The sequence below is a fragment of the Pan paniscus genome, chromosome 8 (genome assembly GCF_029289425.2).
Source record: "Pan paniscus chromosome 8, NHGRI_mPanPan1-v2.0_pri, whole genome shotgun sequence".
Taxonomy (NCBI): Eukaryota; Metazoa; Chordata; class Mammalia; order Primates; family Hominidae; genus Pan; species Pan paniscus.
Genome location: NC_073257.2, coordinates 71,324,891 through 71,331,816, shown reverse-complemented (window position 1 = coordinate 71,331,816; position 6,926 = coordinate 71,324,891).

Below are 6,926 nucleotides of genomic sequence, written 5' to 3'. Positions count from 1 at the left end.
AGGCGACAAAAGCAAAAATAGGCAAATGGGATTACATCAAATTAAAAAGCTTCTGCACAGCCAAGAAAACAACCAACAGAGTAAAGAGATAATCTATGAAATGGGAGAAAATGTTTGCAAACCATACAGCTGACAAGGGGTTAAAATTCAAAATATATAAGGAACACAAACAATAGTAAGGAAACAAATAACCTAATTAATAAATGGACAAAGAATTTGAACAGATATTTTTTAAAAGCTATACAAACGATTAACAGGTATGTCAAAAAATCATCAAAATCACTAATCATCAGTGAAATCTAAACTAAAACCACAGTGAGATATCACTCATTGTTTTTCTGTGCCTGGCTTATTTCACTTAACATAATGCCCTCCATTTTCATCCATGTTATCAGAAAGGACAGAATTTCCTTCATTTTTAAGTCTGAATTGTATTCAGCCTTTTAAAAGGTACTACAAAAAAGAATCATAACAACTTTAGAAGAGTTCTTTAGAACAGAATAGAGAGCCCAGAAAGTTACAGTCAAGGTTGATTTTTTATAGATATGTAATCAAAACAGTATGGCATATATGTTTTGGAATGTTATTCCAATTACAGGTGTAATTTCATTTTTCTGCATGTGGATATCTAATTGCCCACACACCATCTACTCAAGAGACTATCATTTCCCCCATTGTGTTCTTGGCACTTTTGTCAAAAATCTGATCTGTTGTATGCACAGCTAGCAAGCATCAATTAAAATGGCTGCTATCAATTAGACAAAGATAAGGGGTGTTGGAGAGGATGTGGAGAAAAGGGAACCTTGTACACTACTGGTGAGAATGTAAATTAGCATCGTCATTATGTAATACAGTATGAAGCTTCCTCAAAAATTAAAAATAGAACTCCCATATGATCCAGCAATCCCACTACGGGGTATATAGCCAAAAGAAATGAAATCGGTATGTTGAAGAGATATCTGCACTCCTATGTTTGTTGCAGCATTATTCACAATAGCCAAGATTTGGAATCAACCTAAATGTCCATCCACAAATGAATTGATTTAAAAACATGGTATATACACAACAGAATACAATTCAGCCTTAAAAATGAAGGAAATTCTGTCCTTTCTGACAACATGGATGAAAATGGAGGATACTATGTTAAGTGAAATAAGCCAGGTACAGAAAAACAAGTTCTGCATGATCTCACTTACATGTAGAATCTAACAAAGTTGAACTCATGGAAGCAGAGTAGAATGGTTGCTACCAGTGGCTGGATGGGGTGGAACTTATTCCTCTGTAAGGAGGAATAAGTTCAAGAGATCTATTGTACAACATGATGACTATATTTAATAACAATGCATTCTTGAAAATTGCTAAGAGAGATAGTAAGTGTTCTCATCACACACACAAAAAAGTATGTAAGATAATGCAAATATTAATTAGCTCAGGCTGGACACAGTGGCTCACGCTTGTAAACCCAGCACTTTGGGAAGCTGAGGCAGGTGGATCATTGAGGTCATGAGTTCAAGACCAGCCTGGCCAACATGGTGAAACCCCGTCTCTACTAAAAATACAAAAATTAGCTGGGCATGGTGGCAGGTGTCTGTAATCCCAGCTACTTGGGACACTGAGGCAGGAGAATCACTTGAACCTGGAAGGCAGAGGTTGCAGAGAGCTGAGATCATGCCACTGCACTCCAGCCTGGACAACAGAGTGAGAGACTCTGTCTCAAAAAAAAAAAAAAGGTAATTAGCTCAATTTAGCCATTCCACAATGTATAAATATGTCAAAACAACATATTGTATATAATAAATACATAAATTTTTATCTGAAAATTTTTTAAAAATTTATTTATTTATTTAAAATATTTATTTATTTAAAACATCAGTTAGGCCACATATTTAAAAAATACTAATTTTTCTAACAGTAGCTCCCCAGGTTCAAGCTCTTTCCACACCCTGATCTTCTTTGCATCTTCACTTCTCCCACTTCCTCTGACTTCTAACAACTGATCTATTCAGAGCTTCCTTTCAGAAAAAACTGCCACCATTACTCCATAGACTTTAGCCTTCAATGAAACAAATGTTTAGATGCATTTTGTCCTCAGCCTTTAAAAAGTTCCCAGACTTAACTCTGCCTCTTCAACTAGCCAAAAAGAGGCTCACATTCAATTCTGTGAGGATCCATTTGGGCTGTGATCATTATATATTTTTGGAATTGTCCTTGTGTGTGTAAATATGAGAATGAGGTTTGTGAAAAATTATAATATTTAACATAAAAAATTTAAAAAATTTATATCCAACTATATCATTGAGCAGAGTTTTTTTTTAAGCATAGAAGGTCATGATTTGGGCTTTGGTTTGGTGGTTTTTAGTTACTTGTTCCTCATAATCTTACATTTACATATCCTTTCACTTTTTTGTTGATTTTTTAGCAAAAGTAGAGAAAGAATATGAATTGTTTATAATTCTTACATTATTTCATAATTGTATTATTAATACTTAGGGACATACAAAACAAGACTAAGTTTCTTTTACTTGATTCTGAAAACATTGTTATAGTGATTGAAAATTTGTCTTGGAATTAGATGAATTATTATTCAAATCTGCTCTGTCACTTTCTAGCAAGGGGTCCTTAGGCAAATTACTTCTCTAAGATTCATTTTATTATCGATAAAGTGGCTATAATAAAAGAATGAAGTTTATAAGTTTTCTATGCATACTAAGTGAGGTAGTGCGTGTGAAAAGCAGTAAGCATATATATCCTAGCACTCAGTAAAAGTGTTCACTTAATAGTGATTGTTATTTTGAACTTCAGTCAGTAATTTTTGGTAATGGAGAGGATCTCTGAGGAGTGGCCAGGGCTGGGTGTAAAGTGGTAGAATGTAACATGAACCAGGTCAAGGGATTTGGGGTTCAAAATTCAATTTCACTTGAAAAACCTTGGGCAACTTACTTAATCCTCACTTATCTTCAATATTCCTTTTTAAAAAAGTACCCTGTGGTGCCCCAACCTTCATTTGCAATCCTCTCCCTTGCTATGTACTTCTCTTTTGTTCCATTTATCAAAAACTGCCCTAGAAAATAATCTTTTGAGACTTGTGACACTGTACTCAATGGGTTCCTTCTCTCCACTGGAATTTAATTTTCAGAATTACCATTCAGTACGTACTAATAAGCTGTATATCTACTAAAGAAACTACAGGTATCAAGAACTGGAACAAGGGAGTTTTGAAGTATCAGAGACTTTCAATGTAATACTTTTTTATGGATACTCTTCCTCTCTGGTTCTGTGTAAAGTTGGATGGCAAAAAATCAACAAACAAAAAATGATGAAAAAAATCTTCATAGTATCCTTTAACAACAGGATTTGTTTTCTAAATCAGTTAAAAATATTTTTTCTTTTTTTGGTAAAATTTTCCATTTCATACTTGGGCTCAGTCTGGAAATAAGCAGAACAGGATGAATGACCCTTAATCTTCTTTCCATGCCAGTCCTGTCATCCTGTGTCACACAAAAGTGGTTTGCCCCTCTAGGATTATGGCGACATTCTGGAATTACTGTGATCAGAGTTAGGAACCTAGTACCAATTTCAGTGCTGCAGCTGATTGAAAGCCTCAGTTCTCATGTTTATGAAATTAAGAGAATAGACTAGATTCTCAGTGGCTAATAGGATTTATTTTGCAGTCCTACTTTTAGTGATTAGTAGTGGTTGCCTAGGGTACTGACTGGAGACAGCTGAGATGAATCTCAATGCAATAGGAAAGTGTTTTCTGATAAATTCGCCATAAGCACAGGACAGAGGAATGAGGACCCACATGCCAGATGTGTGCCATCCCTGACCTAGGCAATTTCTAAGGTCTTTCTAGCTGTAGCATTATATCAGGCTATAATTGCTTCTCTGCTTGTTGAAGATGTGAAGTGTCTGCCCTCCAAGCAGGTGAGCCACCTGCTATAACTGACTGGATTGTTATTTACATTTAGTGGATGTATTATTGCTCCTTCTTTTGCAAAAGAATTTGAGGCACTATAAATAATTTTTAAAAGAAATTGAAATTTAGGAGAGAGAAAATAAAAAAACCAACTATGAAATTCAAAGTTTTATTTTAATCTTTCTAATATTCTCTATTATTCAATATTCCATTTCCATTTAATGCACATAGACCATGGTAAACAAAAGAGGGGTCGTATTGACCTTGTAACACTATGTGAAACATTGGACGTTTTTCAAATTTTTCATGAAAATATCTGGTAGAATCCTGAGATTTGTTCAAAATTCTGCATGATGGGAAAAATGCTTTTGCTGTCTTACTGAGTCAGACCTCAGCAGAGTAATCAAAATGATTGTTCTATTTAAAATTCATCAACGGTAATGATCATTTGCATCATCCACAAAAGATGTGACTTGGGTCTTACGGAAAGGCATTCAGTCTCATTGCCATCAACAGTCCCCTTCGATGCAAGCAACCTGATGCAAGTAATCCAATGCATAGTAAGTGGATTAGCTCAGCCAAATTGGGGCAGAGGAAATAGTTACATGTTCTAAAACTACACAGAGTTTTATGCCCAGAAGGATATTTTCAGTCTTATATTTTGCATTGAGAATATATAAAAGTAATGATACTGGGAAGAAAGTTACAAAGCATGCTTGTAAGTGATACATTTCTTGAAGCTACTCTTGAGTCTTTCTGTGAGAATGATTTTAAAAGCCTATAATAACTTCTTTCATTTATACATTCAAAAATTTGTTCATTCAGACTCATTACGGTTACTCCTTTTCCAAAAATGCTGTAGAAGTTTTCCTTGTTGTTTTTCTTTTCTGATGATTTCTATTCTCTCACCCTCTCTTTTACTTAGTGTTGTTATTTAAAAAAAAAAAAAAGTAGAAAAGACTTCTGGTTCTAAGAAGTAGTAACAGGAATTGAGTTTATCCTCTTACCTGTAACAACTAAAAAATTGAACAAGTAAATGAAGAAATAATTTTCAAGATATTGCATATCAGATAATGAATAACAGTGATCACTAAGAGATGGCAAACAAATGAGGGGAGCTCTGTGATTGCCAAAACTCATTGCCTCAAGTTTCCAGGCCATGGTGCAGTAAGGGGAAACACAGGTAGAACCAGAGAAACCCTTGAGCTGATGAGATGAAACTGAGAGTATGGAGAGACCACCAAGAGACTTAAATTTTACAGCAGAGTACTGAAGAAGAGAGAGCTGCAAAGAAACAAAATCCTGGACATCAGCAGAGGATCTTTCTTGAGTATTAAGCTGAATAATGATCAGGACAATCATGTGCAGAAACTATCTAAGGCTGGGGAAAGAAATACTCAGAAGTATAGAAGCAACTGTGAAAGCTGATGACAGGAATTGGGTCATTTTTGTTAAACCAAACTAAACAGAGTCAAGAAGCCAAGGGGGAGGAGCACTTAGGGAATATAACATAGCTCCAAGAATGAAATTATCTGCTGAGACTGGCTACTAAAACAGCTTGCTGTAACCTGAAACTAGTTTTATCTATTAATGCTGAGATAATTTGCTGCAACTCTAGGACTAATTTTGCCTACAGCCATTGGCCACCAATCGGAGCTTGCCAGCTTCCCAGGCTTTTACTCCTATAAGTGAACTTTCTCTCAAGACCACAGGTAACATCCCTCTTGTTTATAAAACTCCCAACCTTCCCTGTTTTTCAGACTATTGAAGACCACTCGGTCTGCATGTATGCCCTGAATTGCAATTCTTTCTTCAGAAATAAAACATTAAATTTAGAGATTTGTCTCTAAGTTTTTATTTTGACTTTGACACAACAGTAATCAGATCCAACTCAGGGTCAGGAATAGTGCCCAATCCTTTACCAGAGAGGAAAACTTCATAATTCATGAGCCATTGGATAGAGCACTCAGAAGAGGCTTCCCTTAGTAGTGGGGAATAATTAGAGTTAGAAAAAACACCACTCAGGTCTTGCCTAAAAAATCTTATGGCAGAAAGGATCAAACTATTTTCAAATTATTTAACTGTATCCGAAAACAAAACTCAAGAATAATTATTAGAATACAAAAATATACCAAACCCCAAAAGGTAAAACACACAATATCTTGTACTCGATCAAAAATTACCAGGCATGCAAAGAAGCAGAAAAATACTACCTACAATGGAGAGAAAAGTCAATCAAACAAAACTAACCTTGAATTGAAAGAGATGTTAGAATTATCTGACAAGGACATTAGAAAATTATTAAAAGTTTAGTTCATGTGTTCAAAAAGCTAGAGGAAATATTGAGCATGCTAAATAGAAAGATTAAAAATATATTTTTTAAAAGACTCATTATCAACTTGTAGAGGCAAAAAAAACCCAGAAAATAAATCCTGGAGATAAAACCTAGATTAAAAAAATTGATGGGATTAATGGCAGATTAAACATTGCAGAAGTTTAGTGAACTTGAAGGCATAGTAATAGGTACTATCCAAAATGAAACACAAAGAGAAAATGAGTCAAAAACAAAAAAGAACAGAGAATCAGTACACTGAGGGGGCAACTTCAAATGGCTTTATATATGTGTAATTGATGTTCCCAAGGGAAGGTGGGAATTCAAAAAAGGTAATTAAAGAAATGATGGTCAAAAAATTTCAAATTTAGGAAAATTATAAATCTTTAGGAAGTTCAAAACCCCCCAAGAACGAGAAATGTGAAGGATACTACACCAAGGCACATCATAATCAAATTGCCACAAACCAATTATAATGAGAAAATTTTATAAGCAACCAGGGAAAAATATTGCAAAATATACAGACGAACAAAGATAAATGAGAGCAGACTTTTTTTGTCAAACACAATGCAAAGCAACATTTTTAAAGTACTGAAAGAAGAAGAAAGAAAAAACTCTAGAATTTTATACCCAGTGAAAATACCTTACAAAAAAGTGTGACATACAAGCTTTTTCCAA